Source organism: Uranotaenia lowii, chromosome 3, assembly GCF_029784155.1.
Source record: "Uranotaenia lowii strain MFRU-FL chromosome 3, ASM2978415v1, whole genome shotgun sequence".
In the NCBI taxonomy this organism is placed as follows: domain Eukaryota; kingdom Metazoa; phylum Arthropoda; class Insecta; order Diptera; family Culicidae; genus Uranotaenia; species Uranotaenia lowii.
This window is the reverse complement of record NC_073693.1, coordinates 63269735-63285784: the sequence shown is the minus strand read 5'-3', so window position 1 is coordinate 63285784 and position 16050 is coordinate 63269735. Positions and strand designations below refer to the sequence as shown.

General features: G+C 34.4%; 1 long non-coding RNA gene across 3 annotated transcripts; it reads left to right on the top strand.

The window, feature by feature from the left end:
- The first annotated feature begins 7958 nt into the window (after positions 1 to 7958).
- Positions 7959 to 10194, top strand: LOC129756365 (uncharacterized). 3 transcript variants are annotated; one of them, XR_008739450.1, is made up of 4 exons: positions 7959 to 8198; positions 8260 to 9247; positions 9309 to 9541; positions 10094 to 10194. It is a non-coding gene; the product is annotated as an uncharacterized LOC129756365 (long non-coding RNA). The 3 variants fall into 3 exon arrangements; XR_008739451.1 differs by having other exon boundaries at positions 7959 to 8828; positions 8886 to 9247; XR_008739449.1 differs by having other exon boundaries at positions 7961 to 9247.
- The last annotated feature ends 5856 nt before the right edge of the window (positions 10195 to 16050 follow it).

Sequence of the window (16050 nt, the reverse complement as noted above, 5' to 3'; positions counted from 1 at the left end):
CTTGTACTAGCGAAGTCGCGACACTATTTTCCATCACCTACAAGTCAAACCCTTCTACTAGAGGGGTCGCAAGTTGAAATCGGAGCTTAACTAATTCCTCGCGGTACTAATCCTAGTAGCTTGTACTAGCGAAGTCACGACACTATTTTTCGTCAACTACAAGTCAAACCCTTTCATTTGACCGATCGAAAGTTGAAATCGGAGCTTAACTAATTTCTCGCGGTACTAACACTAGTAGCTTGTACTAGCGAAGTCGCGACAATGTTTTTTGTCATCTACAAGTCAAAACCTTTCATTAGAGGGGTCGCATGTAGAAATCGGGGCTAAATTTGTTTCTCGCGGTACTAATTCTAGTAGCTTGTCTCCGGTCGTAGGTCCAAAGTCTCATGTCTCAGGTCTCAGGTCTCATGTTTCATGGCTCTTGTCTCTTGCCTCAGGTCTCATGTCTTATGTCTCATGCCTCATGGCTCATGTCCCATGTCTCAGGTCTAAAGTCTCATGTTTCATGGCTCTTGTCTCATGCCTCAGGTCTCAGGTCTCGGGTCTCATGTCTCATGCTGAGGTCTCAAGTCTAATATCCCTTGTCTCAGCTTCCAGGTCTCAGGTCTCATGTCTAATTTCTAATGTTTCATGTCTCAGGTCTCATGTCTCATGTCTCATGTCTCATGTCTCAGGTCTCAGGTCTCAGGTCTCAGGTCTCAGGTCTCAGGTCTCAGGTCTCAGGTCTCAAGTCCCAGGTCTCAGGTCTCAGGTCCCAGGTCTTAGGTCTCGAGTATCATGTTCTTAGTCTAAGAGATAAGATTTTCCCAACTTCAAAAAGATTCTAAGTGTTTTCCTTTGAAAAGGACTTAGAATATTTTCTCTCAAAAACCGTGTTAATTCGCGAAAACCGTGTAAAAAAAACCGTGTTAATTCCCGAAAACCGTGTAAAAAAAGCCGTGTAAAAAAAAACCGCGTAAAAAAAAACCGTGTAAAAAAAAACCTAGGTGTACTGTGAATTCGGAATCCACGTTTCAACCAATGTATTTCACAGTTTGAATATGCGTTTGCTAAACGTTTTTTTACGATTGACCAAATCGTCGTTTGATTATTTAAGAAAATGTTTGGTTACAATCCTCATTTATACGGGTAACGATCTGCAGAAACTGCAACTGACTCATTCTTTCATAACGATTGACAGGATAAATGGCTAAAACTACTAAGAAGACTGCCTCCAATGCGACCGTTTTCTCTGCAAAGCTCTTCAATAAGTCCCACAAAGTTTATACTCTTTTTAAGTTGGATCTGGAATCGTGCCATTACGCAAAAACGATGGTGGAGTGATAAAAAGTAAAATACTTTGTTTTTTGCCGAAGGAGAACAATCGGCAAAATTTGTTATAACTTCGACCAAATTCAAAATTTCGAGTTATTTTGAAAATCATGCTTCAGGAAACAGCAAACGTAATCAAAAATTGCCTTGATTTGAAAAAATGGTGGTTTATATAGTAGATACCAGGTAACTTCGCTGAAAAGTCCATCAACTTTTATCCATGCATTAAAAAGTTATTTACAAATCAAAGTGTTGCATTTTTTTTTCGAATACACTCCTTAGTATCGCAGAGCTTATGCAATTACTTCATTAGAACCGGAATGAAATTACCTTTGTGGTGAGTAATGTTCAATGTTATTGCGTTTATCTTGCGTTTATATACTCAAAATCCAGTGAAAAGTAGAACTTAAGTGATAGAAAATCTGAGAAGTTTCAAGTTAACAAAAAATTGGTAAAAACAGCTACCTTTGAAAGTTCTTCCAAAATTCTGTAACGTGACTTTCGAATCCTCTTTTTTTTTATTTATCTGGTGTGGCTTAAACAACTTTGACGGTAAAAATATGATTTTTACACCACATTTCTTACATATTTGTGGTCATGATCAGAAAAAATTTCAAAAAAAATTATTGTGTTCAACATATGTTGAACACAATATTTTTTTTTGAAATTTTTTGAAGCTTGAAATTTCAACTGTCTTGGACTTTAAGTTAAATTTTTATGAGCACTTCGTAACTGATCTACAGTCTTTTTCCGAGGCATGTTATTTCGAAATTTTTTTCTTAGACTTTGTATAACGGAAAACTGATCTGTTGTAGCTTAATATTTAATATTGTTTGTAAAACACAATTTAGTTACATTACAAGGTTTCTAAAACTATAATTAATGAATCGGTTGAGAAATAAGAGAGATCTATTTTAGTCAGGAGTGACAAATTGACACTCCAGGAACTCAACATAAAAATTTTTGGGACGGATGAGGGTTAACAAATGTAATTCTATCGATGAGTCTTACCTATATAGAAATCCTTCAATTTTAAGTTATGTTTGATCAAAATGTGTGGTCCTAGAAAGAGGCTTACCGAATACACAGATTTCTCGGTTGATGAACTTTTCATCCACAAAAATTTCAACAGCTTTTCAGCGTAGTCTATAAAACACGAATTAAAAAGCGATCAAATATTGAACCAGAGCCCGAGTTTACCTTTGCATTCCAGTAGGGTGTAATCATCATCTTCGATCATTTTCGAGCGATCTTCCGTTTCTAGTATTCGCACCATATGTTCGGGTAGGGGTAAATATTTACTCTCGCTAAACACAGTTCGATGGAGTACGTGCCTCCGGATATTTCTTCGGCTGCTTCAGGAACGTCTCGTTAGTTTTGCTCTGCTCTGATGACTTATTGATTTACGATTTCTAAACATGAAAAGAAAAAAAAATCAGATCCGATTTCGGGTTGATTACAAAACCATCAACTCGAAAAAAAACAGCCATATTTTCAGGGCTGACAGCAGGCTCAAACATGCGGCCAATCAATGTCTCTTAAATGGTGCCAATTGGTGGTGGCGTCTGCCAGATTTATGAACCCCAATCGTCGTTTATCACTCTCTTGAGGAATTTTAATTAGACACTTTGTCGGCCGCTTCGAGTGTAAGCTTTTGGCGAAATTCTTCCCCACAATCGTGGGAACAGCTTCAGTTTTGTGAAGGTCAGCCTTTCAGGTGTAAAAAAGGATGTAGACAAACAAATTGAGAAATTGATTAAATACCAACATGATTAACAATTATAAATTTTAAATTATGTAATGAAAAATTTACGCTGCCTTATCAAACTGGATCCATAACTGAAATATCCTATGCATTTCTTCAATTATAAATTTTAAATTATGTAATGAAAAATTTACGCTGTCTTATCAAACTGGATCCATAACTGAAATATCCTATGCATTTCTTCAATCGAACATTTGACCCGTAAGCCTACAAAAATCAACCTAGTCGGGCTTTAAAACCATCATAAAACACTTTTAAACACATTGCTGCTCCATATTGTAAAACGCTGTGTGGCGCCTCCTGGCAGCGGCAATTGGATGGATATTGATATCTCTGTTTTGTTGAGTTAACAATCCTTATGTCACTCGGCTTTATGGCACAAACGCTCAGATAATTTACGTGTCTACTGTTGTTTTATGAGGTGATTTGACTGGCGCCGCCGCCAGTTTGTGGAAAGAAGCCGCTAACCTACATACTACTTAACGGGTGTAAGTAACAATTTGAGGGGATATTGTTTGCGAATATTTTTTTTTTTTTCATTTTGATTGATCTTTGAGATGTTATGATTAAAATAACGATTCGATATAAAATGTTTAGGCATCCTAAGTATTGTCAACAAAGTAGATTTTTGTCACTTTTGTGTCATTGTTGTGTCATTTTTGTGTAATTTTTCTGTCATTTTTGTGTCATTTTCGTCTCATTTTTGTGTCATTTTTGTGTCATTTTTGAGTCATTTTTGTGTTATTTTTGTGTCATTTTTGTGTTATTTTTCTGTCATATTTGTGTCATTTTTGTGTCATTTTGTGCAATTTAGGTGTAATTTTTGTGTCATTTTTGTGTCATTTTCGTGTAACTATTGTGTCATTTTTGTAAAATTTTTGTGCCATTTTTGTGTCATTGCTATGTCATTTTTGTGTCAATTTTGTGCCATTTTTGAGTCATTTTTGTGTCATTTTTGTGTCATTTTTGTGTGATTTTTGTGTCATTTTTGTATCATTTTTTTGTCATTTTTTTGTTATTTTTGTGTAATTTTTGTGTCAATTTTGTGTCATTTTTGTGCCATTTTTGTGTTATATTTGTGTCATTTTTGTGTCATTTTTGTGCCATTTCTATGTCATTTTTGTGTCATTTTTGTGTCATTTTTATGTCATTTTTGTGTCATTTTTGTGTCATTTTTCTGTCATTTTTTGTGTCATTTTTGTGTCATTTTTGTGTCATTTTTGTGTCATTTTTGAGTCATTTTTGTGTTATTTTTCTGTCATTTTTGTGTTATTTTTCTGTCATTTTTTACGACATTTTTGTGTCATTTTTGGGTCATTTTGTGTAAGTTAGGTGCAATTTTTGTGTTGTTTTTGTGTCATTTTTGTGTAATTTTTGTGTCATTTTTGTGTCATTTTTGTGTCATTTTTGTGCCATTTTTGTTTCATTTTTGTGTCATTTTTGTTGTCACTTTTGTGTCATTTTTGTGTAATTTTTGTGTCATTTAAGTGTTATTTTTGTTTAATTTTTGTGTCACTTTTGTGTCATTTTTGTGTTATTTTTGTGTAATTTTTGTGTCATTTATGTGTTATTTTTGTGTTATTGTTGTGTGTAATTTTTTTGTAATTTTTGTGTCATTTTCGTGTCATTTTTGTGTCATTTTTGTGTTATTTTTCTGTTATTTTTCTTTCATTTTTCTGTTAATTTTTCAGTCATTTTTGTGTCATTTTTGTGTCATTATTGTGTCATTTTTGTGTCATTTTTTTGTCATCTTTGTGTTATTTTTTGTGTCATTTTTTGTGTCATTTTTGTGTCATTTTTGTGTCATTTTTGTGTCATTTTTGTGTCATTTTTGTGTCATTTTTAAGTCATTTTTGTATCGATTTTGTGTCATTTTTGTTGCATTTTTGTGTTATTTATTGTCATTTTTGTGTTATTTTTGTGACATTTTTGTCATTTTTGTCAGTTTTGTGTCATTTTTGTTTTTTTTTTCTTTAAATTTTCGTCATTTTTCATTTTTGTCATTTTTGTCTTTTTTGTCATTTTTGTCATTTTTGTCATTTTTGTCATTTTTGTCATCTTTGTCATCTTTGTCATTTTTGTATTTTTTGCCATTTTTGTCATTTTTGTCATTTTTGTCATTTTTTTCATTTTTGTCATTTTTGTCATTTTTGTCATTTTTGTCATTTTTGTCATTTTTGTCATTTTTGTCATTTTTGTCATTTTTGTCATTTTTGTCATTTTTGTCATTTTTGTCATTTTTGTCATTTTTGTCATTTTTGTCATTTTTGTCATTTTTGTAATTTTTGTCATTTTTGTAATTTTTGTCATTTTTGTCATTTTTGTCATTTTTGTCATTTTTGTCATTTTTGTCATTTTTGTCATTTTTGTCATTTTTTTCATTTTTGTCATTTTTGTCATTTTTGTCATTTTAGTCATTTTTGTCATTTTTGTCATTTTTGTCATTTTTGTCATTTTTGTCATTTTTGTCATTTTTGTCATTTTTGTCATTTTTGTCATTTTTGTCATTTTTGTCATTTTTGTCATTTTTGTCATTTTTGTCATTTTTGTCATTTTTGTCATTTTTGTCATTTTTGTCATTTTTGTCATTTTTGTCATTTTTGTCATTTTTGTCATTTTTGTCATTTTTGTCATTTTTGTAATTTTTGTAATTTTTGTAATTTTTGCCATTTTTGTCATTTTTGTCATTTTTGTCATTTTTGTCATTCTTGTCATTTTTGTCATTTTTGTCATTTTTGTCATTTTTGTCATTTTTGTCATTTTTGTCATTTTTGTCATTTTTGTCATTTTTGTCATTTTTGTCATTTTTGTCATTTTTGTCATTTTTGTCATTTTTGTCATTTTTGTCATTTTTGTCATTTTTGTCATTTTTGTCATTTTTGTCATTTTTGTCATTTTTGTCATTTTTGTCATTTTTGTCATTTTTGTCATTTTTGTCATTTTTGTCATTTTTGTCATTTTTTTCATTTTTTTCCATTTTTTTCAGTTTTTTCATTTTTGTCATTTTTGTCATTTTTGTAATTTTTTTTCATTTTTGTCATTTTTCATTTTTGTTATTTTAATGTTTGTGATTATCGTGTAATTTTTGTCATTTTTACAAAACTTTAACTTATTCATTCTAAACACGAAATACGTTAATAAATTATAATATAATTTGTACAGAAGAATTATTTTGTAAAAATTCATATTTTTGAGTTTTCATTTTATGACTTATTGAATGTTTATCATCAAATTTAATATGAGTTTTATAATAGTTTTGTTCATTCAATCATTTGTCGTTTTCACAGTTGCTATCGAGATGCCGAGCGAGACGGTCGACCTAGTTCGCGTGTGTTTTGTGTACAGATAATTAGGCTGCGGACGCGAAAACAATCAAGTGGAAACTTGCATTTGATTACTAAATGTATCCGAATGTTATTGAAGAGGGAAGTGCCAGAGAATTGTAACTAGTGTTGTGTTGTTGCATGCTGAAGATTGGGAAAATGTCATGGGAATGGCCAGAGGACGCCATAGAGGAGCAATGAGCATTCAATGTTTCAAACTTTCAAGTCTAACCAGGAAGTGAAATATGGTGATGGTGCCGATAAAAATAAAGTTGAATTGTGCATTGTAATCCATTCAAAGTGGAATAGAGGATTTAAAATTTTTTGGCTGGTGATAGAAATGGTTTTTTTTCTACCGTCGAACTTATGACAACTTGTGAAACAAAGCTTGAATGTGTTAGTGTGCTTGGTTTGGGATGGGATATCAAGTAAAAAAAAGAATTGAGTGGTCATATGGTTGGTACGCAGAGAGTGAGTGCCTTGATGGTAGCTGGGGTATTTTTTTTTTTTCCTTTTTTCTCAGGGATTTTAAACCAAGTAGGTTTATTCATCCCGATGAGCTGGGGTATTGGTACGCGATGCTACTGAAGGATCCTTGCGAAAACTCGCCCCGCTGCGTCGAGAGAGAACGAGAGCTTCGAGATACTGGTGAGAACGTTCTATGCCTACACTGAACCAAATCTGGCAATAAAATTTACTGGGTCATTTCAGTAATTTTTAAAGTTAATCGCTCAAATACAAAGTAATGATTTATCCTGTACAAGTTATTGGAAAATCCAATAAATTCTACAGGTGTATTTTGTTGATGGAAAATATACTAAAAAGTATTTGAAAATTTAATGAATATCATGAGCCTAATAATCCTAATCAAATATATTAGAAAATCCATTAATTTTCACATGTTTATTTAAAAATAGTATTTATATTTTGCATATCTAATAAATTAACAAACAATTCGCACCGACTGGATCGATTGTGAGCCTGCTTGGAAAGCACAAATTAGTGTCTATCACCAGGATCACCAGCAACAGCTAGAGCGTCAACTTTACTAAACTCAAGCGCTTCTGATGAATTTAAATCCTGAACATTTGTCCAGATAGTCGAGGCCCAGTCGCAATATCGCGCATCTGATGGCGTATTTTTTTTTGATTCCGGATTTGGCTCTGGAACCGTCAGAATAAAAAAGCAAGTTTCGGATTTCGAGTTATTCCATACGTAGGTGTGCGTGAGAACGAGCGCAATGTTTACATGCAGCTGTCATTTTGTTCTCCCTTGTGGATTCCTTCATTCGGTTCTTCACATCCGGATTGCCGTTTTTCGTGTCCGGATTGCACTGGACTGCAGATAGTACGATTTTGCTTGGCTGAGAGGTTCAAAATCGCGGCAATAATCATTTGCCCGTTCATTATTTCAACTGTTTTGCTTTCAGCCAAAAACAGCTGTTTAATGTTTTGACAACAACGTTGAGAGTATTGGTGAACTTCTCGCAAAACTGACTTTTTTCTCAGGGCGACTCCGTCCCTTTTTCGAGCGAACCTAGGTTGCCTCTCGAGCAATAAATGAGCACGATGACAGCAGTTAGAGCGAACCTAGGTTGCCTCTAGTTTGCCTCTAGGTGAAAAAAAATACGGTATGAGTGTAGTGTAGGCTGCTGCTGTCGTCGAAAAAAAAAACACGAGACATATGGACCCATACGATTCCGCAAGAAAACCTTTTTCTTTGGTCAGGAAACCAATAAATGGCCATAACACAAATGAAAACTAAAAGCCCCGAGGCCGTAAACAATACAAGCGATGAAGGTAAGTAAAGAAAACTTTTTGTTAAACGAAAATTTTCACTTTTTTTCTACCCTCCGCACAGCTCGACAAAGTACGACAGATGCAAGGGAAAACTCCACCATCCGGCCGGACAAACACCGGAGCAGAATCTACAAACAGGATGAACACTGGGACAGAACAACCAGCACCACTTTATCAACAGCAGCAGCAATAAACATCACTCTGGCGGAAGAAAACATCATCAGTCTGCCAGTTCCTCAGCGACGATTACAATCAGACACCATTCAGTCACCACCGATCGTACCGCTTACGCCAACATCACCACCAGAGGCAACATCAGCATATCCAACATCGGATATCCGCCGGAAGCGTTCCATCGCAGCACTACCTGCTTTCCGGTGGAAGAGATCATCAACGCAGCAGCATCTTCCTTTTCATCTTCACCACAAGAAGTGAACCAGCTCAGCAGCAGCCGCGGCCGCGGAATAAGCATTTCTTCTCCCAAAACGGAAGCGTACCAGGCGACGGAAGTGGCTCAGGTGGGTCACAATGGAACAGAGTGGAATTGATGTTGGTTCTAGTGTTTTCATTATGACCAAATCTGTCCAACCCATCAGTGAACAGATGCAACAGCCTGCCTACCTCATGGTGGTAAAATAGTGATCTGATAAGTTAAGCTTAGATTTATTAAGAACTTTTTTATTATAGGAAAAAGGACGATAAACCTGATTTCTGGAAGTGAGCGCTTACAAGAATATCGACGCCGCAATCGAATATGTTCCAACCGCCCGCGGAAGAGGCCTGCGGTGATATGGTGACATCATAGAATCTACAGCTCAGGAGAATTTAAATGACCGGGACCAAATAAATGTGGTCAACTAGTAATTTATCGAAATAAGGCAGAGTTCCATCGGGCTCTCGTAATCCACCGGCTGATCAAAATTGTTCTGCCTACGTTTGAAATATGGTACACAAAGCCTTACAAACAACAATGACAGCATCCTTATAACCAATTCCAACAATCTGGTGGTTATCATGAAGTACTTAGACCAAGTATCATTATATACAAGGTAAATTATTGTTAACATTTTGAGTTTTATAAGCTGTATGATCGTTTAATTTATTTTTTAGATTGAATTTTCTGATAACATCCAGTGTTTGCATCACTTTTTCCGGATACCGAACAACCTTGTCAAAACCTTCCAGCTGCAAGACGGAAACGCTATTCCATAGCCCTATCAACAAACGGATGCAGTTATAACCCACGGCTCTGCTATCCTTTCTCCTAGCAGCTCAAATTGACAATAGTACGAAATGCCCCAATGGAGCAAAAAGGCTGCCTTATTAAAAGGATTTACGACGAGGTAGTTTTTTTTTTATATTGATAATTTCAAATATTTTTATTAAACACTGATAACATCGCTTTAGAGTTAAATCTTTTAAACATTGGGTTGACATTCAGAAATCATGTCAGAATATTGAATTAGGTTTCTATAATTCCTATTTGAGGATCCGATTGGTAGAAAGAAATGAATGTTAAACTAATTTGTCAAACATGTATGATAAAAAAAGGAGAAAAATTAAATTTCATGGTGAAAATACAGATTTTTACTTATGAATTAAATTTCTCAATCAAAACCAATTGGCGCTTCTAAAAAGCTCTTAGTGTATGATCAATAAACTTTATGATCGTGAATCAGAATTGAAAATACGAGTTGGGAAGAAAATTTAGAATCAGGATCCAGATGGTTCGGAATAAAATAATGATACATTATATAATAAATTCAAACTCTTAATCGAAATTCTAAAATCTTTTTAAAATTGCGTTGAGAGTTTTTATACTTAAATAGGAAAAGTTTGAAATGTTTTTAAATTTGCTTTCTGGCATAATACTAATAAATATTTTTGTTTTTCAGTCACCACTGCAATCCTACTGGAGACCATGAAACCAATATAAGGCCAGATTGGATTCAAAACGATTTGCATACAAAATACAAATCAGATAGACACCATAAGATGAGATGAGCTCTTATGAAAGTACATGACGACATTGCGTACACCTTAGATAAAAAAGGATTTGCAGCTCTGTTGTTAATAGATTTTGCAAAAGCCTTCGATCGCGTTTCGCATTCAAAACTTGTTAACAAACTGAAAACCAAATACAATTTTTCAAGACCAGCTTCCGAACTTGTTCTATCGTATCTTGAAGGGCGCTCTCAAACTGTATTTTTCAACGAATGTTTTTCTGAATTTGTATCCATACATTCGGGAGTTCCGCAAGGATCGATTTTGGGACCTTTATTTTTCTCGCTTTTTATAAACGACCTTCCATCTGTTCTACAGCACTGCTCAATTCATCTATTTGCTGATGATGTACAAATATACCTCTGCGAGAAAAATGCATCAAACCTGAATGATTTTTACGCAAAAATAAATCAGGATCTTGCTAAAATAAGTGAATGGTCTGATGTTAATCTCTTACCAATAAACCCATCAAAAACCAAAGCACTGTGTTTTGGTAGACAGTTAACCTCACAAGTTTCTCCACAAGTTGTTCTTAACAACACTACTATTCAGTTTGTAGACTATGCTGAAAACCTCGGAGTAATTTTCGAACGGGATCTTTCTTGGAATCGACATATTAATGCTCAATGCTGCAAAATTTACGGTGAGCTGAAAAGACTAAACCTAACGACAAACCATTTGGACGTCTCTACAAAATTGAAACTTTTCAAAACCTATGTTTATCCTCTATTTATTTACGGTGATTTTCTATATTTGAATGCCTTAGAAAGATCCGTTAGTAGGTTGCGCATAGCTCTCAACTCCTGCGTACGATATGTTTTCAATTTGTCACGTTTCTCCCGAGTGTCACATTTACAAAAACTACTCATTGGTTGTTCATTTGAAAATTTTCGGAAGTATCGTTCTTGCGTAGTAATGCACAGAATTTTGAAATCCGGAAAACCACTATATTTGAAAAATTTACTAATCCCGTTAAGAAATTCTAGAACCAGGAATATTGTAGTCCCTTTGCATAGTACTACCCAAGCAACCAAAAGTCTCATAAAACAGGTACAAAAACGCTTACTCAGCCCCATCATTGATATGAAGTACGTTCTATGCAGCTCAAAATTTAAGTTCTTAGTGATACTTTCAAGTTCCAAAACAAGTCTTAATGATCTTCTATTCAGCTTCCAGCGGCCTCTTAATTCAGCTTCCAAAAAATCGGAAAATGAGCAAAAAAAATTCTCTCTATCTCAACTGAACCGTTGGCTTCGGTTCATATTACCTTCTCTTGATTATTTACTGTGTTCTGTACCGGTGCCGCCATGATGCCACGCGCCGGATTTCAAACTCGACAAATTGCTCAATTGCTTCTTTCCTACATTTCCTAAATATATCGCATCAGAATGGTCACTCATATACAAAATTACTTATTGAAAAAAACTTGCCCGGCTTGGGGATCGAACCCCGACCTTCGTGGTGAGAATCGAACACGCTACCACGAGACCACGCCTAGAAGTTGTTCTAACTAAAACTAAAACTCGAAGAGGTGATTTGATTTTGAAAGCACATCAATGCACTTTTTGTGACTTATCAAATCCCGTTTGAGCACTTTTGTGCCCTTTATGTGACTTACCAAATCCCGTATTGGGCACTTTTGTGCCCTTTATGTGACCTAAGTCCCGTATAACGTACGTATAGATCACTTTTGCAGCTTTCAAGTTCGTTAATGAGCACATATAGTTCACTAATGGGAATTGGGCAAAACAAGTCACATACAACGTACATATTAATCACTTTTGCAACTTTCAAGTTCATTAATGAGTACATAAAGTTCACTAAAGGGAATTGGGCAGTTGATTCTCTTTGTCAGCCAAAATGTAACTTTCAATGCCTTCATTCAAGTAAATATGTGACTTTTGGTTGCTTGGGTACTTATTACGGTAGATCTTTCTTCGTGAGAGGTGTTGTATATTGGAATAATCTTCCCTTTAATCTAAAATCAATTCAAAATAAATCAGAGTTCAAAAGGAGTTTGCTGGAGGAATTCGTGGAGTAAGAACGACATATAAATAAATAAGAATCAGTATGATGGAACGATTAGTTCTTAAGAAATTATTAGAAATGAAACTACCACATTGTAACATTTAAAAAGATTTTTATCTTACGTTGCAAGATTCAATAAACAATAATAATAATAATAATAAGATAGGAAAAATATATGGCCGACTTATAGATTCTTATAGATAGAAGAGATTAATAAAATATTATAATGTTACAATTAAGCCCAAGATGTTTCATTTTTCATAACAAATCAATTTAAATTCGAAAGAAGAACGGATTACATTCATTTCATTGTCTAGAATAATCATTTTTATCAAATTACGATTGAATAACTTTCATTGGAAATTCCTATAAAATTTATCGGGACGCTAAACTATACGCGCAAAATTTTGCGCTCACTAATAAAAAGTATTGGATTTTCTAGTAGTGCAAAAATACTAGAATTCCCAATACGATTTTGTTCAGTGTACTATGTTTTTGCTGATGACATACTGAACTGACATAAAAGCCGTTTTCCGTTCAAGAGATAAGATCGCGTTTTCCAAGGAATATTTAAAGAAGGTAGTGTCGAGGCAGCCATTATATTATATCTCTTTATCTAATAATAGGAATATTTTAGTTTCAGGACACTACTGATAATTGAAATAATCTAGAGCTGTGTGTCATACCCGATATTTTAAAATATTATTAGCTTTTTTTGATTATTAGAGATTAATCTAAAATTATTCAAAAATAATAAACTTGTTGAAAGTTTCAAATATACATAACTATCAATGTTTTTGTAAATGGCGATTAAAAAATAATTTGTCGAGAAAATTATGTAACGTTTTTTTTTTTTTTAAATATTTGGCTATTTGATCCTAAATAATCTCTAATTCTCAAATAATTATCAATATTAGTAAATTTCACAGTTGTTGGTATAGTAGTTTTTGTTTTAAAAATAACATATTATTTTGTTTTCAGCCATTGAAAATGCCTGCAGGATATTATTGGATGATCATATTATATTGATACATATTATATTGTTTTAAATTATATTGTATTACATTGTTTTATATTACATTATATTATATTATGTACATGGTATTATATTATATATTGAAACAACCAGGGTTGGGGCATCAGGGTATCCTCGTTTTGCAAAAGGAGCGGGTTACAGTATGTGCTTGTCTCCCGTTTCGAATAATGAACGTTCCTCAATCTATGTCAAGGGAATTTGGCATGGTTGAGGGAAATAAACTATTTGATTACTTTTTGTAAAATAAGGACGCACTCTTTTTTCGGAAGCCTTGGCGGCGGGATTATAATTTGCATGCTATCTTGGTTAGTCAACAACATGGTTATAGCTTCTCGAGACTTTTTCCCCTTTTATCCTGGATACCGTAAGTGCCTCTGCTTACGATTCTACTCCCTTGAAAGTCTCATTGGGCGGCTATAGCTGTATTGCGTGGTAAACAAGATAGACGCGTGGGTTATTTTCTTGGCCATAACCGCGGCGCTGCCGCAAACCCAAGGTGGATACATACATACATACATACATTCAATCATTTGTCGTTTTCAAAGAAAAGAATCATTTTTTTTGTGGTTTCCCAAGCAACCAAAAGTCACATATTTACTTGAATGAAGGCATTGAAAGTTACATTTTGGCTGACAAAGAGAATCAACTGCCCAATTCCCTTTAGTGAACTTTATGTACTCATTAATGAACTTGAAAGTTGCAAAAGTGATTAATATGTACGTTGTATGTGACTTGTTTTGCCCAATTCCCATTAGTGAACTATATGTGCTCATTAACGAACTTGAAAGCTGCAAAAGTGATCTATACGTACGTTATACGGGACTTAGGTCACATAAAGGGCACAAAAGTGCCCAATACGGGATTTGGTAAGTCACATAAAGGGCACAAAAGTGCTCAAACGGGATTTGATAAGTCACAAAAAGTGCATTGATGTGCTTTCAAAATCAAATCACCTCTTCGAGTTTTAGTTTTAGTTAGAACAACTTCTAGGCGTGGTCTCGTGGTAGCGTGTTCGATTCTCACCACGAAGGTCGGGGTTCGATCCCCAAGCCGGGCAAGTTTTTTTCAATAAGTAATTTTGTATATGAGTGACCATTCTGATGCGATATATTTAGGAAATGTAGGAAAGAAGCAATTGAGCAATTTGTCGAGTTTGAAATCCGGCGCGTGGCATCATGGCGGCACCGGTACAGAACACAGTAAATAATCAAGAGAAGGTAATATGAACCGAAGCCAACGGTTCAGTTGAGATAGAGAGAATTTTTTTTGCTCATTTTCCGATTTTTTGGAAGCTGAATTAAGAGGCCGCTGGAAGCTGAATAGAAGATCATTAAGACTTGTTTTGGAACTTGAAAGTATCACTAAGAACTTAAATTTTGAGCTGCATAGAACGTACTTCATATCAATGGGGCTTATTCTGCGAGGCGAGTGACGTGAAGTGACTTCGTTTTTTAGAGTCACCGTATTCTAGCAGGCGAATGCCGTGACTTGAATGAACTTTAGGTGACTTGAATGAACTTTTTTTTACTGTCACCGTATTCTCAGAGGCGAATGGCGTGACTCAAGTCGGTGCCAAGTGACTTTTGAAGTCGTTACCTATTCGGCAGGTGACTTGGAAGGAAAAAATTTAAAACAAAAATAAAATTAATAGTTTTCTAGTCCAAGGGAAACTTGAAGACGTTTAAAAAGCCTATAAAATTTTAGACATCATTTGTACATCAAATTGGGAACATTTCTAAAACTCGAGTGGACTTAATTTGAACAGCTTTTAAGGAGTCCTTTATCAAAAAAGAGATTTTGGATATTATGTTTTTTTTTTAATATTTCAATTTCAATTCAGATGTTATAATATTTCCAGGGGTTCGAGTGATAAGACCAACCTTCAATAGAGTGCATAACTTCGTATGAAAATTCTTTGCATATAAATAACTTTAGACGGAAAATGACACATGGAAGGCGAAAGAAAATTTCACGATTTTACAATTTCAATAGCTTTTATTAAATTAAAAGTAAAGATAAATTATGTACATATTTAAGGTACACAGTTGGACGATTAACTCCATTATATTTCCATCCGTCTTTTTAACTTATTGCAGATCTATCCCAAATTGTCGTCTGAATGGTAAAAAAAACTGGTCAGCGACCAGTCGTCTTACAGCAAACGATTCAGCCCCCGCCGGATGGTTATCTTTTCCGAATCTCGCTTCGGTACTCATCGTTCGTAATCGGTTCTTGTTTGCTGAAATTTTTCGAAAAAAATCCGCTAGTCCTCTTTGGCAGCATACGATCTGCAGCTGCAGCTCCGATCTGCAGTAATACCACTGACTGAGTGGTTAAACTTCTCAAAACACTGGAACGACAGAAGCTGCTGCTCCTTCGGATCCCGGCAAACATACGGAAGGATGTTAAGCTAGTTCGCATAGTTCCTAGAAAAAAGATTTTTAATTTAGAAAAGCATTCAAATACTATTTTTAAATTAAAAACTTACCCTTTTTTTAAGAGCCCGTTCCGTGTTTTAACATTTGTATGTTTTGACAATTCGCGCGATGAATTTGTTCATTTTAGAGAGTTGGCAAAAAGTCAGTACAAGTATAGGTGACGCAATAAATGATGAGCAAATTTAGTCGATCCGAAACAGAAATCAACGTCACATTAATGCTGTCTATATGTGCATATACTATAGTATAAATTATACGCAAACACAATGAAATTATTCAACATACTGAGCGAAGCGTTTTTGTGCTTAAAAATTTAAGTTTAGTGTATGTAATTTTGCATTAAATC